General features: G+C 43.0%; 1 protein-coding gene across 5 annotated transcripts in view; it reads right to left on the bottom strand.

Annotated features, from left to right (window-relative positions):
* Positions 1 to 24976, bottom strand: part of PRICKLE2 (prickle planar cell polarity protein 2) — a 215061-nt gene that overhangs the window by 99505 nt on the left and 90580 nt on the right. The window contains exon 1 of one of the 5 annotated variants that reach the window (XM_069966932.1): positions 21807 to 21823. The exons of 3 other annotated variants lie outside the window; for them this stretch is intronic. The gene's annotated coding sequence lies outside the window, so the exon portion shown is untranslated. Of the gene's footprint in view, positions 1 to 15093; positions 15306 to 21806; positions 21824 to 24976 lie in introns of those variants that run through there. One more of the 5 variants, XM_069966930.1, reaches the window with a different exon arrangement.

Genomic DNA, 24976 nt, shown 5'->3' with positions numbered 1-24976 from the left:
CTATTGGCTACCCGGCTTGCTGACATTCTGCCACATATCTTACACAATGACCAGACAGGCTTTGTACAGTCTCGACAAGCAGGGTCATTAATATAGTCCACCATATTACTTCACGTAAACTACGGGCAGTTCTGGTATCGTTGGACGCCGAGAAGGCGTTCGACAGGATAGCCTGGCCCTACGCCTTCTCGGCCCTCCAAAAATTTGTTATCTCGGGTGCGTTTTACAAATATGTTACAGCGTTATATAGTAACCCCTCAGCACAAATTTTCACGAATGGTGCCATGTCTTCACCTTTCCGAATCACTAATGGGACGAAGCAGGGCTGCCCACTTTCTCCATTATTTTCATAATTTCCATGGAGCCGTTAGCACAATTGTTTCGCTCCGACCCTCAAATTACAGGAATAAAAATAGGTGACAGGAACCACGTGGTCTCATTATACGCGGACGACGTGATCCTGTCCCTTAGCAGTTCTGCCTCATCCCTGGGAAGAGCCCTCCATTTGTTACGCACCTTTGGGACCTTGTCCTACTAAAAACTGAATGAATCTAAATCCGAGGTCTTACCTTTTAATCTCCCCCAAACTGAGATACAACATATGAAAGCCTCATTCCCATTGGACTGGAAGGGTGTCTCTATAAAAAATTTAGGTACTAACATAACAGCTTAACCCTCATTACTGTTTCAAAAGAACTTTCCCCCTCTCTTATCAGAGCTCCATGCCCTAACATCCCAGCTGTCCAAAATTGAAACATCCTGGATGGGCCGTGTTGCGGCATTCAAGATGCTTCTCCTCCCTAAACTTCTTTTCCTCTTCCAAACCCTCCCTATTTTCATTCTCCAACATTATTTTAAAGCTATACGCCGTCTCATCTCCAGATATGTATGGAATTGCCACCTCCCCCCAGAATCAAATATAACTCCTTAGTCAAACCATCCTATATGGGAGGCCTAGGCATCCCGGACCCCTTTCATTATTATTATACGGCTACGCTACTCTCACAAATGCGCCATTGGTGGGCGGACTCGTCCTCTCTCAATTGGGTCAACATTGAACAGACGTACGCAAAGGGGGAAACTCCAGGACCTGCTCTACGTGGCAGTCCTAGACCCCTCGAACACCCCTACCCACTTATCCCCTACCATGACCGCCAGTCTGAGATGCTGGAAGCTATGTCATAAGAGCAAAGGTTCTGGCCACACTCTCCTATCTCTTCATCCCCCTACTACAATCTTTTCGTATGTCATACCCTCATTACCGCTTAATGCACTGCAAAAGTGGGTCGACCAGGGGGTTTCCAACACCTCCCTATTATTTAAAAACTCTAAACTCAGAAGTTTCCAGTCTCTATGCACCCAGTTTTACCTGTCCAAACATGATTTCTTTATGTACCTACAGATACGCCACTTCATGTGGCAAGATTTTGCAAGAATTAAATACTGTGTTGGACAGACCGTACTGGACCTGGGGGAGGCTGTGGATGTTGTGTATCTGGACTTTTCAAAGGCATTTGATACTGTGCCGCATGAAAGGTTGGTCTACAAAATGAGGATGCTGGGACTGGGGGAAAACGTATGCAAATGGGTAAGTAACTGGTTGTGTGATAGAAAACAGAGGGTGGTCATTGATGGAAAATATTCAGATTGGGTTTTAGTTACTAATGGGGTACCTCAGGGGTCAGTGTTGGGTCCACTTCTTTTTAATATTTTTATTAATGATCTTGTAGAGGGGCTACAGAGTAGAATCTCCATTTTTGCAGATGATACTAAACTGGGTAAAGTAATCACCACAGAGGATGATAATATCATATTACAGAGGGATTTGGAGAAGCTAGAGGCTTGGGCGGAGAAATGGCAAATGAAGTTTAATGTGGATAAATGTAAGGTTATGCATTTGGGCCATAGAAATAATAAGTACAGTTATGTGCTAAATAATAAAACACTGGGTAAAACTACTTCCGCAAAGGACCTGGGGGTATTGGTGGACAGTAAACTCAACTTTAGTGATCAGGGCCAGGCAGCAGCTGCCAAGGCTAATAAAATAATGGGGTGCATCAAAAGAGGTATAGATGCTAAAGATGAGAACATAGTTTTGCCTCTTTATAAATCACTAGTCAGACCACATATGGAATACTGTGTACAGTTTTGGGCACCGGTATATAAGAAGGACATAGGTGAACTGGAGCGGGTGCAGAGGAGGGCAACAAAGGTCATTAAGGGAATGGGTGGGTTACAGTACCAAGACAGGTTATCAAGCTTGGGGTTATTTACGCTAGAAAAAAGACGTCTTAGGGGCGATCTGATCACAATGTACAAATATATGAATGGACAGTACAGAGATCTTTGTAGTGGTCTTTTTACTCCTAGGTCTGTAACAATGACAAGGGGGCATCCTCTACGTCTAGAGGAAAGAAGATTTCATCATCAGCATCGACGCGGGTTCTTTACTGTACGAGCGGTAAGACTGTGGAACTCTCTGCCACATGAGGTTGTCATGGCCGATTCATTAAATAAGTTCAAGAGAGGACTTGATACTTTTCTTGAACAATAAAATATAACAAGTTATGGGCATTAGATTTCTGGTGATACGTTGATCCGGGGATTGTTCTGGTTGCCATTGCAGTCGGGGGGGGGGGGGGGAGGAGGGGGGGGGGGGGGGAGTTTCTCCATGTGGTGGGGCGGTTGTCTTCTGCCCCATAGGGGTTTTTCGCCTTCCTGGATCGACACAGTAGGATTCTCCTAGGTTGAACCTGATGGACTCTTGTCTTCTTTCAACCTTGTTTACTATGTTACTATGTTACTATGTTAGCTACCCAACAGGCTCAACATAACTGGGACACCCACTTACCGTTGATATTAGTTAGCCGTAAGAAGGGTCTTAAGCCCATTTATAATTATGTGGGCAGCCTAGACACTTTCATTAAAGACTCATATATCCTTAAATGGGAAAAGGACCTTCAGACTACCTTCTCTCCTTCTGAATGGCAGCAAGCCTTTGAATGGTCCTTAAAATCAGTAATAAGCATTCCACAAAGGGAGAACGTGGTCAAATGTAGACTTCACTGGTATTTCACCCCCCAGAAACTCCATATGATGTACCCAGCCTCTGACCCTCTTTGTTGGAGAGGCTGCGGCCACATTGGTACATTGTACCACATACTATGGGACTGTCCACTCCTGCGCCTCTTTTGGCATCAGATTTCAGCCTTGCTCAGAGAGGTTATTGGCCTTACTTCCCCTCTGTCACCGGCACAAGCTTTTTTGTCCCTCCAACTATCTTCCATACCTGGTAAATATAGAACTCTTACATGCAAAATTTTGACTATTGCTCGCATTATGATTACCAGACGTTGGAAGTCTAAAACCCCACCATTAGCCATGGACGTAATCTCTGAACTTAGGTATGTTTACGCCTTGGAACAGCTTATAGCTTATGGCCGAGGTACTATCTCCTCCTTTACAACCCAATGGGCTGCCTGGGCCTCTAGCAGGTATTGTGTGACCATTACCGCTTAGAATTGTTTATAATTCAGATTCCTGCTTCACCTTCATTTGTACCCCATACTGCTATTTGCTCACCACTCACTAATGCTTTTTGCTTCTATTTCTGCCTTTCCACTGAGATCCAGCCTGTTTGAGTTGTTGTTGTTCTTTGATGTTTGGTTTAAGTTGCACATGACATTGTAACCAATTTACCAATAAAGATTAAAGCCAGTCGTCTTTGCTGCTGTTCTTTCTCTCTCCTCTTCTCGTCCACTTACCTCCTTCTTCCTCTTCCTCCCCTCCCTCCTCCCCTTATTTCCCCCTTACTTCCTTTATCCCCCTCCTCGCTGGAGCCACGATACTGGGCTCTAGACTCTCTCCAACATTGTCATCTTCTTTCCCTCCCCCTCTCTCCCCCTCCTCCCCCCCGCCCGGCCCCGATCTCCACTTCCCACTCTCTCCCCCCCCCCCCTGTTCCCCTGGCCCCTTCTCTCTCTCTTCTAATCTTCTCATTAACTGGTGACTTATATACTTTTTGACGGTTGTATGTTTTCATGTTATACATTTTGACGGATGTATGTTTTCATCTTATCTGTGTACTCACTTTCTATCGATGTTATTGTTAAATATACTGAAAAAAAAACTTTCAATAAAAATCTTTAAAACGTTAAAAATGCCCCCGCATCTCCGGCGATTTATGTGGAGGCGGACTGACTCTACATAAATCCCGTGCGTTCCGGTGTGCACGGCCGAAAACCTACGCCAGCTGAGGACTGGAGTAGGTTTTAGGCGTATCTTTAAGATACAAAAATAATGAATCACACGGACTATGAGTCCTTGCCCCCCGTTCTGCCCCCTCCACACCCCCTCCCCGCCCCCCCCCCCCCCGGCATACCCGTCGGAAATTGCCGATTTGCAAATATTTTATTCGCAAATCGTCCATTTGCGCTTAAAATCATTCGCAAATCTGCACTTTCCGCCGAAAAACCACATTTTGCTGCATAATACATTTCCCCAATAGTGCTTTTTCCCCTCCACTTACTACTGCATCAAGGCTTCACCTCCTGGATAAAATGGTGTTGTCACGACCCGACTCCCAGAGCTGTGCGGGCTGTGGCTGCTGGAGAGGATGATGGCAGGGGGACACTGAGGGACACAGGGCACTGGAGGGACACTGAGCATCCCTCTGCCATCATCCTCTCCAGCAGCCACAGCCCGCACAGCTCTGGGAGCCGGGTCGTGACATCACGATTTTATCCAGGATGCAGAAGTAAGCCAAGAAGCTTAAGAAGTAAGTAAGCGATTTTAGCCTTGATGCAGAAGTAAGTGCAGGGAAAAAAAGCACTTTAGAAGCATTTCCTGTAATAACTGTATATTGGTAATTTGTATAACTTTTGAGGGGCAATGCAATACTTTAATAAAAATTTTCGTCTGACTTCTCCTTTAATTATTGAGGAGTTATTTTGACAGATTCGCAAGGTTCTGTACCTCTGACAACAAAAACGGAAATGGAATTGTGGTGGAAGGTTAAATGCTGGTGTGAATCTAGTTAAATAACGACAACATCCATGAAAAACTGACGTGAATATTATTTGTACGGCTGCTGGCGGCCATTGTTTAGTGCATTGTGTGTATGATTGGCCGTTGTTTGTACTGACTTCTATGGAAATGATCTATACTGTATATTGAAGTATATTATGTGATGTGAGTTTGTGTAATGAGGCAGGAAGAATCAAACATGAGGTGACGAGGGAGACGTTATCCTTCAGTGCTGTCATTTTCCAAAAATCTACAACCTCGCTGAAATGCCTAGAAGTACAAGGTGTTCAGTGCTCAGGGATATGGCATAAGCTGACATAAGTTAAAATGTCAAGACTGGGTAAAAAGATATCTGAAGACAGATATTTCAGACTGATGAAATGAGAGTGACTCTTAATGAACCAGATGGATGGGCCCATGGCTGGATCAGTAAAAAAGCACAGAGCTTCAATCTGACTGATGCCAGGTGGAGGTAAGGTACTGCTACGGGCTGGGTTTACACTACATTTTTGCAATTAGTTTTTTTTTTTATTCGTTTTTGAAAAAAACGGATGCATTTGTGTGCATCTGTTTTGATCCTTTTTTTCCACTGACTTCCATTCTAAAAAAAAGGATACATTTATTGTACATAGAAAAGTGGTCAACCGAATTTCTGTGTATGTTTAAAAAAAAGGATGCATTTTGATCTATAAAAGTCAATGGAAAAACGGTTTAAAACTGATGCACACAAATGTTTCCTTTTTTTGTAAAAGCGGATGCAAGAAATGGATTACAAAAACATAGCAAGAACCCAGCCTTAGTAAAGATAAGCTAGTTAAACTTTTCCATGTTATTGATGGACTCAAAATCAACTCTCAAATATACTGCCAGTTTTCAGAAGATACTTTCTCCAAGCAGTGGTACAGGAAAGCACCTGCATCTTTTAAGAAAACCTTGATTTTTATGCAGGACAATGCAGCATCGTTGGCACTGAAGTCCTGTCCTACACTGAAGGGCTAATCAGTAAAGGCTTTAGAGATGGAAGAATAATGACATGGCTCCCTTCCTCCTTCTGACAGCACATGGAGCCAGAACCACACTCAATCTCACTTTCTAGCACCATTTCCTAATATAGATTACACCTTTAGCAATACGGTAGCTCTGCTGGTGCCCCTGACCCTGCATTATTCTCCCTTGGCCCATGCTGACAGGCTCTAAAAACTGTGTAACCAGTAACACTGTTGTTGTTTAGCAGTGCTGCTACAATGGCACATGTAGTAGGTCATTCGAGAAAACAGCAGTCACAACTAGTAACTGGTTGGTTCACAAGTGAAATTGATAAAAAAACAATCAATTTCCTGGATGTAAAGATCATGAAGAATCCTGATCAGTCCCTAAGCACTACTATCTTTAGAAAAAGTACTGCGACAAACAGCTTGCTCCGCTGGGAGAGTTGGCACCCCTTCTCCCTGAAAAGGGGGATCCCAAAGGGGCAGTTTCTACGTCTGAGGCGCAATTGCTCCTCGCGCTCAGACTTTGAGACTGAAAGAAATGAATTACAGCGGCGCTTCCAGACTAGGGGATACCCTAATGATGTTATCACTCAAGCTAGTGAAGTAGCCTCCGGCATAGAGAGATCGGAACTTCTAATACCAAAAAGAAAAGAAGGAGGTAATGAACTCATGAGAGTGATAGGCACGTATGACAGTGCACACAAAGAGGTACGAGCCATCCTTAATAGATACTGGGACATTTTGCGTATGGACCCTGTCCTTAAGGAAGTTATACCACCATACCCAGCGATAACTTATCGCAAAGGGAGAAGTATTGGTGACAGGATAATCCATAGCCACTTTGTCCCAGTACAAAATGAAACCTGGCTCCCTAAACCCCCGAAAGGGTGTTTTCCATGTGGATCTTGTTCTGCATGTGAATTTTTACAAAAAACAAAAAAATTTTCCTCCGTAGTCACGGGTGAAGAATTTGAAATTAGAGACTTTGTGAGCTGCCGCACCCGAGGCATAGTCTACAAAGCAAGATGTACGTGTCCCCGTGAGTACGTAGGGAAAACTATAAGGGAGCTCAGAAAAAGAATACAGGACCACGTTGGCAATATTAGGAGGAAGGAGAACACCCCAATTGCGAAACATATTAACGAGGTCCATGATGGTGATGTAAAAGCCATATCCTTTGTGGGTATTGAAAAAGTGCATCCACCCAGACGTGGTGGCGACTGGGACAAAGTGATCCTCCAAAAAGAATGCCGTTGGATTTATAAATTAAAAACGGTCTACCCTCTGGGTTTGAATGAACAAATTAGCTATGCTTGCTTTTTATAAATTTCGGAGTAGTATGAAATATGTATCTTTGTCTATGTTAACTCCTTTCTAAATCATGACCTAACCAACCATGACCTATCACATAATATTATTTTTTGTTTAAATCACACACGTCCGTTTATCCCCTATCCTACTTTTATCGCGCTTTGGATATGCATATACTATATCCGCTGTGAAACATATCGTATGAGACACATGTCTCATCTTTGTCTGTTTACTGCCCTCCGTGGTTGTACTAGATATGGGCTGCCGCTATGAAAGTTTTTTTTCCTGCTACTCACTGTCAGTGTAAATTTACACTGTAGCAGGAATTGTCATAGATATTTTGATATGATACGGCAGTATTATACCCTCTGTTATGACACTGTGATGACATTGGGAATAGCGTCATCTCTAGCCTTCATTGGATTCATATGGTAGATCACAGTATGTGAGGACACTGCGTTTACATTGGGATCAATGCTACACATAGTATATACCATTCATATGTACCTGTTAAACATAGCATACTAGTGTTTGTGCTGTCGGCCGATTGGTCAGTATTGATGTGCGTCTCAGGTGACGTGGTTGTGTGTTCCAGCTTTACACTAGCCCACTGTGACGTGCACTGAATGACCAGCGGACATGTGACCAAAACGGGCGATCACATGACGCACACGTAACTATGATGCGAAGGCTCACGTGACCGTGATGCTCTTCGGACCCGGAAATACTAGATAATACATGACTGTGACAGTGGGGGTTGAGCATGTCAGAGCGCGATCTTTAGGATGTCCAGGTGGAGACGGATTTGCATCAGGTGTGTAGCCGCAACCTTTTCTGGGCGGAGTTTTGTATATATAAACCAGCATGTCTTGTGTATCAATAGGGGAACGCCATACGCGTAGCCGGCACCACACGTGCAGCTTCTACCCTTCTTTTGTTGTTTTGTACGTGGCACTTTTTTCATTAGATCCCCTGATGATTCCCCTAACGGGAGATGAAATGCATTGGGACACAGCCACCAGTGAGTATTAGGGTTTAACTAGGGACCCTAGGAGCGAGTGTGGCGGAGTCGCCCTTATTAGGGCGAGAGCTCTGTCTGGAGGGACAGTACTTTTAGGGTGCAATAGGACAGTGTCAGGGATCGGCTGTCCTATCTCCTACACAGTGTGCACCCCATTTTTTGTCCTCCATTTCCCTATACCAGAGGATCTCAGCCGCTCATCGTGGAATCCATTGGGGTTCAGGACGATTACGCATCCCGTATGGTCCACTATCGCTCCGGTACTATCTACTCAGCAGTCACCGTTGAGTGGTAAGATATATTTCACCTAGGATACCTATCTTATTAAATTGTCTGGTCTATTTTTTGTAACCTAAATTTTAACTTTAAATTAATAAAAGCTATTTTTTAGATTTAATTTATTGCACTCCACTATTTGTATTATTAGTAACTGGTTAGGCTTACCTGCATGAGAAATTGTGTTCAAAGTTTTGTTTATGTTGCCATCATGTGTTGCTTTACCACTGTATTATGCAACTATTTGCACTGTAATGAATTGCACATGAACAACTTCAGAACCTCAGACCTTACCATGTACACAACGTCATAAGATGTGGTGCAGACAACAGGACGTGAGGAATGTGTAGACTGTTGTGTGCTTTACACTGCAAACTATAGTCTGTCCTCATGTCTGTCACCAAGTCCTATGCTTCACTACAACATCCTTCAGCACTCCATCTGGTGCATAACTACAAATCCCAGAATTCTCAGCTAGGAATGCTGAGAACGGTCTGACCCCTGATTCTTACTGATAGGTTTTAGAAGTTTTCCTTTACATCTATATACAGAATTTAACTGCACAATACCAAAGCAACATTTAAAGCTTGTAAACCAGTTAGCTAATAAAGTATACAGCTGTTAAGAGGGCACTATATATAGGTGTGGTAGTGTGTGAAAAAGGGACTGAAAGTGAGGGGTTACATGTGAAAGCAGACTTTTCTTCAGAGACTTTTCTCAGCCAAACTGCAACAAGGCTATAAACATCAGAAAGCTAGTACAGTCTAATCGGCACAGCCCAAACTCAGAAGGCCCCCGAAATCAGAGAAGTACAGGCTACTTGTTTTGTTTCGTTTTTAAAGGCACGGGTACCAGGGAAAGTAACAAAGAGTATTAACTCACCCCCCCCCCGCGCCCCGTGCCTCTTCAGCCCCGGATCCAACTCCAGGACCCCTGCTGGGCTTTGGGATATCTGGCGATACACATGTCACGACCCGGCTGATGGACTGGCTACTCAGCCTGTCGGCGACTTGGGTGGGTCGCCGCTGTCCTTCAGCCGGGACACGCTGCCGGGAAGCTGGTCCCACCACTCAATGCGGGCACAGAGAGAGGTAAGTTAGGACTAGTTATTACATTCCCCCGCCAGCTGCCTGTTTTTGAAAATGGCTGGACTCATTTAAGGATGTACTCCGTGTTAGTAAAGGCCTCTACATTATAAATTGGTCATGGAGTGTTGAGACCACCTTTAGACTTTAAAAGGCTAATATAGTGTTTATCCAAAAAGAAGAGAGAGTCTTACATTATTATTTTTTTCCATACTCCTACTGTATATGGTAGATAGCCCCTATACTGTACATGTATGTCCCTGTGTTGTTAGGCTTCTATACTGTAAGTTCATTGGTAGTTGGTAGAGATCGTTCAGCATTTGATTAGCGGTGGCTGCTGAAGTTGGATAAAGCTCTAAGGTTGTCTGGAAAACATGGATACAGCCAATGACTATATCCATGTTTTCCACACAGTCTCAGGGCTTTATCCAACCTTAGCAGCCCCTGCTAATCAAATGCCGAGCGCTCGGGTTCGGATGAACTCGAGCATGCTCAAGGTTCGCTCATCTCTACTAGTTAGGCCTCCATACTGTATACCTCCCTGCTGTAGCTCTTCCCTCATACTGTATAAAATCCCCCCTCTGCAGTAAGCCCCCCTTTATACCTCCCTATCCCCTCTGCAGGTGTGACCTTATACTGTATACATCCCCCATCTGCAGGTAGTCCCCATATTGTTTTTACAACCCCCCCCCCCCCTCCCCCCTTAGTTGGCACATGAACTTGACGCCCCCACCCTAACCCACCCTACCCATGTGAGTATGGGGGGGCTGTTGGTTTGGGGGGGTCGACCAAGGCTGACAGGTTGCCCCATTAGCTTGGACTCAACCTTTTCCGCGGCCCCAGTGGAAAAGGGCCCAGCGCAAGACGTGTGCGATAATGTCACTGCACTGCCGGCATCAGGTCACCGCTCCCATACTCCCAGGCTGGAGGCTAAAAATTACCTGTGGCTTACAAGATTATAATATGGGCGGTCCGAGCAGATGTACGGACCACCCATATTATAATCTAATGCGATGTCTGCTGGCCAGATGCAATTCAATCTGTGAATTGCCTGTCGGGCCAAAACTAATGGCACCGAGGGCCAGATTTGGTCCATGGGCCAGATTTTGACATGCTGACATGGTGTGCTGAGCTGCAGTATGCATACCTCCTTCCTCTCTGCCTGCCCTCCATGATTGATGTACAGGACTTGTATTTCAGCACTGAGCTCTGTACATTTATCAGTCAAAGCAGGATATTTTGGGGAAAGGAGAAGGCATGCATGCCTCAGCTCGGCACCAACTTCATTGTGACTGTTTTGATCCATCAGAAGCCACAATTCTAAATTCGAACAGAGGATTGACTTGGCCATCAGACGTTCTGCTTTCTGCAAATGTATAGACATCAGTGGCGGAACTACCGCCGTAGCAGCCGTAGCGGCCGCTACGGGGCCCCGCCGGAGCTCACATAGCCTGTAGCACCCGGCGGCCGAGCAGGCCTCCCGGGTGCTACAGCTGTTTGGGGTCCAGGCAGTGGCCACGAAGGGGGGCCCGCGGGGCCCTCCCGATCAATTACTCTTGTGACCGCAAGCATTGTTTTGCTTGCGGTCACAAGAGTCCTGCTCCCCCGGCTGCTGCGCGACAGCCGGGGGTGTCGCATCTTATCCCCGGCAGCGCGCGCATCCCAGAACTCCCTGCGCGCCTTGGGCCCTGACTTCCGGTTCCGGCGCGCAGGGAGCTCTGGGATGCGCGCTGCCGGGGATAAGACGCGACACCCCCGGCAGCCACGCAGCAGCCGGAGACAGACCAGGAGGAGAATCAACGTGGGAGCGCGTTGTCAGGTGAGTTAAGTTTTTTTTTTTTTTTAATCAGCCTGCAGGGTGGGGGGAAGGAGGGGGTCATCTATGAGGGGGGCATCTATGAGGGTGGGGGGAAGGAGGGGGGCATCTATGAGGGTGGGGGGAAAGAGGGGGGCATCTATGAGGGTGGGGGGAAAGAGGGGGCATCTATGAGGGTGGGGGGAAGGAGGGGGGGCATCTATGAGGGTGGGGGGAAGAGGGGGCATCTATGAAGGTGGGGGGGAAGAGGGGGCATCTATGAAGGTGGGGGGGAAGAGTGGGCATCTATGAGGGTGGGGGGGAAGAGTGGGCATCTATGAGGGTGGGGGGGAAGAGGGGGCTTCTATGAGGGTGGGGGGAAAGGGAACCATCTATGAGGGTGGGGGGGAAGAGGGGGCATCTATATGGAGGGGGGGAAGAGGGGGCATCTATGAGGGTGGGGGGAAGAGGGGGCATCTATGAGGGTGGGGGGGAAGAGGGGGCATCTATGAGGGTGGGGGGGAAGAGGGGGCATCTATGAGGGTGGGGGGGAAGAGGGGGCATCTATGAGGATGGGGGGAAGAGGAAGCATCTATGAGGGTGGGGGGGAAGAGGGGGCATCTATGAGGGTGGGGGGGAAGAGGGGGCATCTATGAGGGTGGGGGGGAAGAGGGGGCATCTATGAGGGTGGGGGGGAAGAGGGGGCATCTATGAGGGTGGGGGGGAGAGGAGGCCATCTATAAAGGGAGGGTGGGGGGAGAGGGGGCGATCTATAAGGAGGGCAACATGGGGGGAGAGGGGCCATCTATTTGGGGGGGGCAACATAGGGAGAGAGGAAATACACAGAGGGGGGCATATATTATTAGGGGGTCACATAGAGTCAGGGCTACCCACTAAATGAGGGTGTAAAGGGGACAGTACAGATGTGCAGTGTGTATAGAGATGAGGATGGTGCCAGAGTGAGGAGACTAATATGTTTCTCTGGCAGATTCTGTGGATTCGTGGCTCGGAGAAGTTCTAATGGCCCAGGAAGGATGAAGAAGAAAATGAAGGAAACAACTCCAATCAGAGAAGACGTCCCCTGTGAGTCACTTAATATAACTGTACTGTAATTTATATGGTGTACAGAACCTGTGTAGAGCTGAGTGTGTTGATGGTGTAGTGGTCGATTGAGGGGGTGGGGGCCCCAATCAAAAGTTTGCTATGGGGCCCAGCCATTTCTAGTTACGCCCCTGATAGACATCCACTATCCCAGCAACAACCTCAAGTAGCTCTCCACCAAAAAGAATGCACACGCTTCGAGGCTCAAGGGCTGCAAACTCACTTGCGCTACAGAGCCTTATGGCGACAGCCCAACACCCCTTACTTATATATGTCTTACACTAATCAAATACCAAACACATGACAACAGCTTCCCAGTCCTTGCTGGCTTCAGATGCTTCTGATCCCATTGGTTATTTGGAAAGACAGATCACAGAAGCCGCTGAGAAGTTGTGTCAGTGTTTGACAGCCTCTCATGCCATGTATTTCTGCCTGTCTCCTTAATTGCACACTTTGCTAAACCGATAAGACACAGCTGTTCCAATGAGAAGAGAAATCCTTATCCCCTACGCTGCAGCCCCGAGCTGAAAAGGGAAGACTTTACAACTTCAAGACAAATAATAAACTTCTTTTTTTTTTTTTTTGCTTTTTATCATGTTCTTGAAATACAAAAAGCGCATTAATCACCACCAATGACAATAGCTCATGTACAAGGAACGGCAAATTAGTCTCAACTTTCTGGTTAAACGATCTTAAAGCAAAAACAGAAATAATTAAAGCAATGCATAATTGTCTCGATTTTAATGTGTGAAATTCAACATAATTAAACATTGCAATTCATTACATTGTAGAAAAAAGTTTTTGTTTCATTTGTGTATAATATGTTCATTACTTTTGGAGCCTGGAAGCGAGGGTTATGGGTAAAAATGCTTTAAAATATCATTATATTTCCCCTCTTTTTAGGGCTGAGGTTAAAGCTATGATTGAATCCTACCGGGAAGAGAGCTATAAGGGTCAGTTCACACATTCAGAATTTTAATTACTTCTATTGAATACAAAGCCTTCCTGATCATAAATAGAAAACACATATACATAAAAGACTAGGACTTCTCTTTTCAAGTCAATTCCTGGCTTTCATATTCAATAATTGCAATTAAAAATAGCTAGCTCTTTGTTACAAACAGTGCCACTCTATTATACAGGCTGTCTCTGGTACTGCAGCCCAGCTTTTCTTTACTTTTTTTAAGTGCAATATATTACGCAGCCCAACAGTGTTCCAATGGCTGACAACATTGAAACTGAATTTTGAGAAACTGCAAAAAGGAACAGTGGATAACTTCAATATAAACCCAGAAAAAAAAAAGTCTTAAAAAAAGTTCTGTACCTAAAATTATGCTTTCAACAGTACAGAAAATGTATCATCAATGGTAATTGCAATGCATGGTTTAAGTCTGATAAGTGTCCCCTATCTACCCCTACTAAAAGAGGATCTGTAAGGTCTGTTTTATGTTTAGAGATGAAGAGTCAAGGAGGTGGTGCTGAGCAGGAGCATGCACATCTCCCTCCCCCACCCTTCCCTTCCTTGACTGACCTGTACATTAAGCACACAGGGCAGGAAGGGATGAGGAAGGGAGGGAGTAACCATGCATTTTTTGACTCTGTGCTTCTTCCATGACACCTGAGCATGCTATAGAGCTGACAGATTCCCTTTAAGCGACAATTCTGTCATTAGCTACACAGTTGAGTAATCAGAGATTACCTGGCTAGCCGACACACTGTGCAGTTGAAATGCATGTGGTTGTTATGTTGTTTGCCTAGCAACCAGACTGTCAGCATAAAAAGGAACAGTTATCCATAGCAACTGATCTGAATCCAGTTTTCACATTACTAAAGCAGCGTGGGGCAACTGCTGGCCTATATGTCCACTCCACAGCTTATAATAGATCCCTTATACTCTTTACCAGAATTCAATACAAGGAGGGATACAAAAAGCATCTTAAAATGCTACCCTCTTAAACAAACTACTGTAGCTATAAACTGTAGCCATAAAATGTAAGGAATGGCCCCCTGGGCTTGTGTATTCCCTGCAGCTGACACAAGTCAGCCATCTCCCCAATACGCTCACACAGCAGTGCTCCCTAAAAATAACATTATTGAAAACAGCTGTCAGAAGTTTTATGATGATAACTTTGTGCGGCCATACAAATCCCGGCAACAGCTGAGTTGCCCTCCATTATACCGCAGATGGAGAATCTCTTTAACCTAAATTCCAGGGTGAAAATATGCGATGAGAGCCTTTTTATTGAACCGACTGAATAAAAAAATAAAAAATGAGCTCTGTGCATTTAAAGCCAGCATGTGTCCTGGACTATATGAGTTGTAAAGAGATAAAAAGCATATGTTTTATCTGCACTATGTCAGGCAGTAGGCACACAAGCCTGTGTATAATAACGCTCTGTCACTGACTCTACAATTTATGAGAATGTACAAGCATACAATATGCGGTTACAGCCTTGTATTACTCATAGGTAGAAACATTCCACTTACCGCAGCTGTCAAAATTAACAGGTCAGCGCTACATTGCAGGGTTACTGTAGCCCAGAAAAGGATGCTCAACAATAGGAGATAAGTGGTACCGAATCCTTTTCTCACTGTCGTCCTAATGAAAAGAGCCTGGTGTCTGCAGAGTACAGTATAACGCCAGTTGGGGCCCGGTGGGGGTACTCAGCCAGAGGTGGGGGAACATTCTTCTACAGAATGCCATTTACACTGGCTTTTGCAGGCTTTCTGCACACAAGGAAATCAGTTAGGTCATTACTGAGCAGAAACTCTCCAAGTGACTTAAAGATCTCCACCCACTCAGGACCCAGCCAATAGGTGAAACCAGAGCTCACACTAAACAGTCACACTTAACTCTTTCATAAGTGCAGCTCACTTTGAATATACACAAGTCAGATTTTGAGATCATAGGCTATTTTGAATTATGAAAGTTACGACTGTGTTTTATTGGGCTAGAAACCTACAATGGAGAGAAATGCGATTCAAATGAGTCAGGACACAGAATTACTGTAAAGGCCTGACCCTTGAGCACAGCGTCTGACTCCTCAAGTTCCTTGGGTCCAAGGTTACCACCTTACTAATCATTGCACACCAGGGATTTATTATATATGATATTATGATATCTGACTGCTTCTTTAGTCAGCTTCAGATGAGGTTTGATTTCGCCAGACCTTTGGGGCCAGATATTAGAAGTATATGATTGTGGTGGGCCAGTCCGAACCTGCCTGGGCACTGCTGAAAGCACCTACAATGGGCACGTAAGCACCAGAAGTGGTCCACAGAAGAAGGTGGCCTGATAAATCGTGTTTTCTTAAACATCATGTACAGACAGATTTGAGTATGTCACTCACCAGAGAAAAGCTGGCACAGGTAGTTTAATACAATGGGAATGCAATGTTCTGCTGGAAACGCCTTGAATCCTGGCATTCATGTTGCTTTTACAGTACATTGACATGTACTACCTACCACGTGGCAGCTGTATTCCCTAATAGCCTCTTCCAGCAGGATAGTGCACCCTGCCACAATCCAAAAAATTGTTCAGGAATGGATTGAGGCACATATATGAAAATGTAAGGTGTTAATAGGCCACAAAATTCCCCAAATCTAAAGCTGATCTAGCATTTGTGGGATAGGATAAAAAAACAAGTCAGATTTATGGAGGCTGCACCTAGCACTTACTCCTAATGTCTTGTGGAGTCTATGCCTCCTTGGGTCAGATCTGTTTTGGCAGCAGCTTCGCCCATTCTCCATTCCTATTAAGCCAGCAGAGTTAGATATATGTGCACCCTGTACAGTAGGTAAAAGGGTCCACTGCTCCCTTCGCATCCTACAAGTAGACCGCATGTCAGCAACTGAGCTAATGTCATAGCAATAAGGCCTCATTCACACATCAGTGATCCTGTCCATAATTGCAGACTCATACCTACAAGATTCAGATAAGTATCCGTCCCTGTCTGTATTTGCACTTACCATGTGACTGTAGTAGGTGACATGCCAGTATTTATTGCTACATCTATGAGCTAAAGGGTTCATCCAAATTAATGGGTACTATACTCTCTGCAACTACGGAACCATAATTGTGGGCAGTATAACACTAATGTGTGAAAGGGGCCTAGAGTCTTTAAAAGACGTAAGGAGACAATCTATACTGGGCTATTTTATAACAAAGGGGCCATAAACTGTTTTTGCAAGACAGCCCTCTGCTGTCTATGAGCGAGTTACAGAAGACCTAGTTAAGGAAAAAATTTGATTTATCACTCCTATTATGTTTTCATCCGTCTCCATAATATTTGTATTTTCTGCCCGTGTTTAGACATCTTTCTTTCCCCAATCTAGAAACAGAGATTATTGAGATTCCTGTAAAATAAACACATACTGTATTTGGACTGTCTATAGAAGCAGGCAATGCAATTGTTTGACCAATTTAATTGTAGCAGCAATTTCTCTATGTACTTGCACTGACATTTGCATCTGTGTTAAAATGCCACCTTGTGGTCCTGCAAGATGTAGCAGTGATCGTTCACAAGTCAAATTGTTTTCAGTCGCACAAGTAGACTTATAGAAGGTACACAACTGTAAATTTAAAAAAAAAAATAATAATAATAATAATTATCTACATCAGGGCTGTATGCTAAAACTGAGACTACCTATGAGTTTTCCTGTCCTGACCCTGCTGCTTCATGTTCTTCATGTTCCTCCTCTGCAGAGGAGGACTATCTTTGATGCTTGTACAGGGATATACTGCTCGACACATGACTACATATTACTGAGCCCTGTTAAAAAAAAAAAAAAACGGCAAACATAGGGAAAATGCATGCTATGGGACCCTTAAAGACAGAGGGCATCCCTGGTTATTCCTTTCGCTTGAGCTACTAGCTTGTAAGAACCTGTTCTGAAAAACATTTTACATAGACAGACTGTACTATACATGTGAACACATAGAGGGTAGCGTTTGCAGTTTGTTTTCTGCCAAACTACAGATACAACCTCAATCTTTTAGCCCATGTCTGACCAGTAAAGAAAATGGAATAAAGACAGAAATGAAATAAAAAGGTATAAAATATTTGTAGGAAAGAAACCCTAGATAAGACTCAAAAAGTCTATCTACCATAATTGCCTTTCAGCATATTAAATTTGGGAGGCGTTACAGTTGCTCAGAGGTGGGGCCAAAATAATCCATAGTTTCAAAAGACAAAGATTTTTTTTTTTAATTCTGTTGTTCTATTACACAAATTAGACAAACCTAACAGATAGACAGATCTAACCTGCTGATATGTCCCTATTTGCACAGGAGGTGCCAAGGAGGAATGTATGTCTCTTGCCTTCATCCTTGGCGCCATTCCCGTGCACTTAATCGTTTATTCTTTGGTCCGGTGAGACCGTTAGGAGCACGGCCCTTAGTGCCGATTTGGTCCATCCCCAGCCGGCTCACTTTGTTGATAATCATTGGCGCTAGGAGGCGGGGCAGTGCTCCTAACTGTGCCCCAGTGCTCCAAATGGTCTTATTGAGCTGTGGAGTGAACAACTAAGTGCATGGGAACAGGGCCTAGGATGAAGGTAAGAGACATACATTCATCCTCAGCTCCCTGTGTGCAATAGGGACATATTTGTCTAACCTGCTGATAGTTCCCCTTTAAAACCTAAGTAATCAATGTTATAGAAGAGCTAACCCCAAGGTGAAATAAAGTTAAAGCCATGACCATAAGACCAAGAATTAGATTTTCTGCCTTAATTTCATTGCCAAAAACTACAGTCAGCTTTCCTCCAGTTTAAATAGGATGAATGGTGTAAAACAGCAAAAGGAGAGTAGAAGAGGAGATTGACTTTATGTTAAACATCCCTTTGGGAAGTATTCTTTCCATATTTCTTAAGCTATTATAGCATAAAGATAAAAAAAAGAAACACTGGAAAGAAATGCTCATCTGCCATAGAGGAAATATCATCGCACTCGCTGCACTTGTAGAATCACTTGACTCTTATGGTACGGCACCTCTTCTTCATCATCTGTGACTGCTGGCTATTTTAAGCAATTGGGTTCCATCCACTTGTTCATTAATCAGTTCATAGAAAGATGAGGAATTAATGGAAATGACCCTTACAGTTCAGGCCTCAGTACTTTCTCTTGGGCACTTGTAATTTTCTTTTATGCCTTTCACGATTAAAGCGGTCAATTTCCACACACCGAGCAGGAGAACAAGGCTGAGAGGGCAAATATATTTTATAAAATATTGACGTCAAAGGGAGAAGGATCATTGTACCAAGTTCTATCCAATACAATTATCAGTGGGATATCTGCTCTCACTCATCCTGCAGCTATAACAGTCACCTAGACAAAAAAAAAAAAAAAAGTTGCCTGGAATCTTGACGTGTTCAATCTTATTCTACAAATCTGTGTTTTTCACATAGGCTTCTGCTTTATCTCCTGTCAGGCTGTCATGTATTGCAGGCAGTAGGCCAGACTCTCTTCATGATTATTTTGCATGCTGTTTTAAGTAACATCTTCATAAAAGTTGTACTTTAGATGCACTCAACGTTATAGGAAATTTGACCAGTGGCGAACCTGCTGCAAAATGCACATGTACTGTAACAAATACATACGTTCCTGCAGTGAGAAATTCCTGGCCTTATAGAAAACTACCACTGAGGATGTCTGATTGGGTTTAGTATCAGACAGGAGCCAACGCTGTATATTCTGCATGTATGGTTCCCTGCACCCCTGGCAAACTATTTCTCATATGGATAGATCACACTATGTATGGGAAACATCAGTGATTGTGAAGTGTGTACTCGCTACACACAGTATACACAAATATTTGTCCCCTGATGAATCTACAAGGAAATGGGGGAAATGCGCTGGGATGGAACAACCCCCTAAGCAGGAGGAGGTGTTTGTATTTATGGTAAATAATTGAGGAAACTATTGTTTATACCAGAGTCTGTATTCATCCCTATTATCAGGATAATATGTCAGTAGACAGTGTGTGATTACCCTAGGTATTTTTATGCATGCAAGATCCCCTGTGGATAACTCTCAAAGCTTCTGCTAGGAAGTTATAATAAGTGCTATACGTCAAGCAGCATATCTGTCCACCACTGTGTTTATATATAGTTTCTCACAGACATAAAATTCTTCTTCTGTCGCACTACTAAGGATTTCAAAGTACAAAAGCAATCCTCAAAAATCAGTGGGTTGTACCTTGCGGCACAGCTAGATAACAGACAGATATGCAGCGTACTTGCACCACACTGACCTCAAAACTACTATAACAGCTGCGCTGGCAACAGACATACTGTATGCAGAATGGATTGATATCAAACTGTTTGTTTTTATCAAGTGAAAACAACATTTAAAAATAATTTTTTTTGAACAATATTTTTTTTTTGTCTGAATGATCAACATAAACCCAAAGCGCTTAATAATAATAATAATAATAATATACATTATTTGCTATCTATCCGGAACTTCATGAAGGTGTCCATGGCTATAAAGAATGTTAAAGAAAACAGCAGATACCCGCCAATTCTTTCGACTATTAGGGCCAGTTCACACAGAGTAAAACTGAGTCATACAGGCAGTCTTTGGGAGGGCTCGCGCATCTCCTCGCTCAGAAGAATTGACATGTTGCGGAATTTTGCCAGTTTTACTCTGTGTGAACTGGCCCTTAGTTACACGTTGATATGTAATTCTCCATTCTTAAAGGGGAACTATCAGTAGGTCATGACAAATCTAGCACCGCCCCCAGTGCTCCTAACAGCGTATCAGGCAGAGGATTTCAGAATAAACAGCACACGAACGGCACCGAGGATGAAGGTAAGACACATACCTTCATCTTCGGCACCCTGTGCTTATTAGGGAGCTATTAGCTGGTTAGATTCGTCTAACCTGCTGATAGTTTCCCTTTAATTATAATAAAATCCAATAAATGTCTGAAACATTTACCTTTCAGTTTCTGGGCTCAGCAATAAAAATTTTTTACAGACTGACTTTTATATTATACTTTTCCTGCATTTTTTACTTGAAGGGTTTTCCATGACCTTTATATTGATGGACTGTCTTCAGGATGGGACAACAATATCTGATGGGCGGAGTGCCACAGCAGCCGCAGTAAATAGTGAACTGAGCCAGAAGCAGACTGCTCCATACATGTATAGTTGCCGTGCAGGGTTACTGAAGTACAGCTCACACTGAACAGAATGTTGGCACCCCATCAATCAGATATTAATGGCCCATCCCGAGGATAGGCTATAAATAAAAAAAAACTCCCAGAAAAAGCCCCCCTAAAGGAAGGGAAGCATATACAATACTATCTGCTGCTACATCAATTACAGATAGAGAAAGATAGGCTGTGACTGTACTGTTTACAAAGAAATAGGGAGATATGGACAATTGTTGCCTACATAATTTAGGCGTGACAGGGACACAGTACTATACGTGCCTAAATGATTGACAGGGAAACAGTACTATGTATATATGGGGCATTCTGTGTCTGCACGGCTAACAAGAAGAGGCAGTACTATCTGTGCTTACATAATTTAAAAGTATAATGATGTACGGCTACCTTTAGCAAATAACAGCTTAAATAAAAACGAAGCTGGTGGTCACTTTGGTATAACATGGGCTGTTGTTGAAGCCAAACAAGTGTGTAGCTGACAGATATGTAATTTGTATGGCCAGCTTTAGGCTATATTCACACATTGTTTTTAGTTTTGTTTTTTTCCTTTGGGGGGGGAGGGGGGGTGGCATTTTAGTACAGTTGTCATTTCAAGGTCATATTATGTCTGTTATTTTATAATGGCATAAAAAATAAGGTTGTGAGAACATAGCCTTAGTGTGCAGGTAGTCCAGGACCAAGCGCCAAACATTAATTCACTTTTATTTTATTTTTTAACACAGATTAGATTGAATGGATTGCAGGACAATGAAGCTTTCTGCCACCCCCCATGATATCCCAAGTACAAGTCCTGCCAGGTACAGAATACAGAATTACTCTACTAATTGTCTTACTGCGGACAACTAGTTGGAGGCCTGAAAGCCATTATACAATATAAATGCCTCCAGTATTATAACTGATTTATTTTTTTGAAGACGAGTCACTCATTGTTGTTTAATTGCCATGTGGATAATCTCCTCGCCACTTAAAAGTTTTTAACAAAGGACGTATTAGACAAATTTCACCATAGTATGTAATGTATCTGCTCACCTCTCCAGAGCATGTCATTAGCCATTCACAGTCACATCAGAGAAAAGGAAACTGCTGGGATAAAAGAAACCACGGGGCTCTTAAATTGATAGAAGATTTATCTCCTTTGAAGAGCAGAGTTAAGGAACCCAGATCCACCAGGTAATACTTTCAGAATAGAACATGTAGTCGTTTGCGGCTAAAACTGTAATTCTCTCTACTCAAATATAAGAAAAAGTGATGGCAAAAAATGTATATACAAGCCATTATAGTGGTAATGTGAGGACAAACACATACCAGAGGCAATCACTATAATCTAAGACCCCTTGTGGGTTTTAGGAAAATGCATTATCAAATAAGCTTGGTGGTATCATTGAGTCCATGAAGAAGGGACTCAATGGAGAATAATAATAAGAGAGAATAATGAAAAGTGAACAATAATAATAAGAGGCATCTTTACTATGTAGGACCCAAGCTGTCTATATATTACAAGCAAAGAACATTGATTTCAATTAGATTTATACATCTCTGTTGTTGAGCTGCAAAGAAATTGAATCTAGGCTCCCCACACAGATAACATATGGTTATGGGGGTGTCCAAACAGTGTGACATCATACTTATTGTTGTGAGATCTTAAGAAAAAGGGTTGTCCAAAACATTCAACCCCTGTTATGTTAACACTAGGACTCCAAGACATGGTGCAGAAGTAAAGCATCCCGTGCCCTTACACTATACTACCACCACCATGTCTGAAGGCTGGTATGTTCACACTTCATTGGAACTCTGTATTTGCCTTAGGTCAGACATAATTCTGTCTGTGTTGTCTAAAGGGTTTTACATCTCACTCCTTGCTTGCTATGCTGGGTAAAAGCAAGTGGTCTGGAACCTCCATCAATCCACCAACTCTAGTTGGTCATATTACGAGCTGTGATGTTATTCAGGCACTGTATATCATTGTGGCACCATTACTATGTATGGGCTTTGTATACTACTGTTATATGGCACTGTATGGTGGTTATGCTATGGCACAATGGCTGCTTAGTGCCAGTAGAGAGACACTGGTCTTTGCCAGGCTATTTAGATTCACGGCTAGGACAACTAAGTGACATCTTGTGACCAATAACGTAGCTCATTGGACGTAGAACAGTAAACCAATTGACTCAACATTGCTAAAGTGGGAAAAAAATTTTTAAAAGCGAAAATTCAACAAGGATGTCCCTGATAGCCCAGCATCATCTCAACCAATGCCTCAAATGAGCCATGAAAGAAATCAATGAACATCTGTGCCAAGGATTGGCATTAATAAAGGTTGTCAAGAATGAGGAGTTTCAATACCTGGTAAACCATACAGATGACTGGGTCTGCATCTAGCATAAAAAACATGACGCTGTATTCTTGGATGCCAAGTTGAGGAATAACAGGCCCTCAGTGGTGGGGCTATGACCTGCGGAGCATTTTCTTGGCATGCCCAGTAGGTCCAAAGGTCCTTGTACCACAATGAATGTTATAGGAACCTGTATTCTGGCCATTTGCACCCATTAAGAAGTCTTCCCAGGACTGTAACCCATTAAATATGTTTGGGATATAATGGAAGGGCTATAAATATGGCTCTTTATTTTAATTTGCTCTATAACTTTTTTGTTTTCATGTTTAATAATTTTGCTTAGATAAGAATAAAGTGTTCTTGTAAAAACTTATATTGACTTCATTCTCATAGTATAATTTGATAGCTTAAGGGTGCACTTATTTTTTTTATTACATAACTGTAGAATAGATGCATTTTTGTAAATGAATGCAGTAACAATTCAAAGTTCCCGGAACTTGCACTGCTTTGGTACGTATAAGTAGCATGATATTACATAACACATAATTACATCATCTTTGTATCAATCCTTGAAAAAGAATCAGTAAACCTTAGGAGGTGCGTTACAACCTTAAAAAAAAACTGTTACTAACAACTAGATGCAAAAATGTGGATGTACTAAATATAATCCATTAGTAGAACAATTAAACAAGCTCCGCTCCCACAGGCAAGAGCCTGGAGTCGTGCCTCTATGTACTATATATAAATAAGCATCCTGTTCTCAAACCGTGTATTGTTCTTGTATAAAGCCACAGATCAAGGAGGTGTTATAAATAGCGCAGACAAATAACAAAGTGCTTCACGTTGTTACAGATTGTATTCAGATGGGGTGACAGAAGGCAGATATCACAGTGAATGGCACCTTATTTAGTACAGAGAGGCCCTGGTGGATGTGAAAGAGCTCTAGAACTTGTTTGCAGGAGATATGGATTTTACATAAGTTTATAAATACAACTAATGGTTTTAAAGGGTAATTACATCCGGTACTAAATATTCTCATGCTGGTATAAATGGAGCACTAGGGGCATTAAATACAAATAATTATTAATATTACGACTTCTCAAAGTGGTATAATACTTTTCAAAAATTGTACAATACAAGCACTAATGGACATCTTAGAATACACAATGTCCTAGTTTGCCAGGACTGAATCCATCTTTTCCCAGCACCGGGGGAGGAGCGGCACAGATCGGCAGTGAGTTAAAAGGCAGCTGGCTGATGAGTGAATTTTAGAGGTAACGAAGAGCTTTGCTTCATTGTTACTGTAAAGTTACTCATCTCTAATGATGATCTGTGAGCACCCATAAAATACACCCCTATAGGACGAGGTTTCAGATTTTAGTGTATTCCTATATGTCTAGGAAAGGGGCATTTCCTCTACAGAGATACAGATAAAGTAGTACTGGGGGGTGACTTCTAAATAACAGGCCTTCCTGTCAATGGCCTACACTCGATTGGTCATACATTACCTGATCACCTCCTAGCATATTTCTGCAAGAATAGTGACTAAATAAATAAATAAATTATACCCTCCCTAGTAAACAAGGTTTTTTCTGATGTGCAAACAGTTCTCTATACAAAGATGATAAAAATGCCCAATTATTGAAATTGAAATCCATTTTTTATGTTAAACATGTGTTTACATTTTTCCCTAATTTTTCAGTCTATATTACAAAATAATCCTTAACTCTTGCAGTGTTCAACCCTGCCACTAGGCTTAAAGCTGAGGCTTTCTGTTCTGTCTGTGATGATATGTATGGGGGGCTGCTGGAAAGTGATCTGTACATTACAGCAAAAGAGACACTAGTAGATAGCAAAAACAATAGCA

Source organism: Dendropsophus ebraccatus, chromosome 4 (assembly GCF_027789765.1).
Source record: "Dendropsophus ebraccatus isolate aDenEbr1 chromosome 4, aDenEbr1.pat, whole genome shotgun sequence".
Taxonomy (NCBI): domain Eukaryota; kingdom Metazoa; phylum Chordata; class Amphibia; order Anura; family Hylidae; genus Dendropsophus; species Dendropsophus ebraccatus.
The sequence above is the reverse complement of the archived record's forward strand: the minus strand, read 5'-3'. Positions and strand labels throughout refer to the sequence as shown.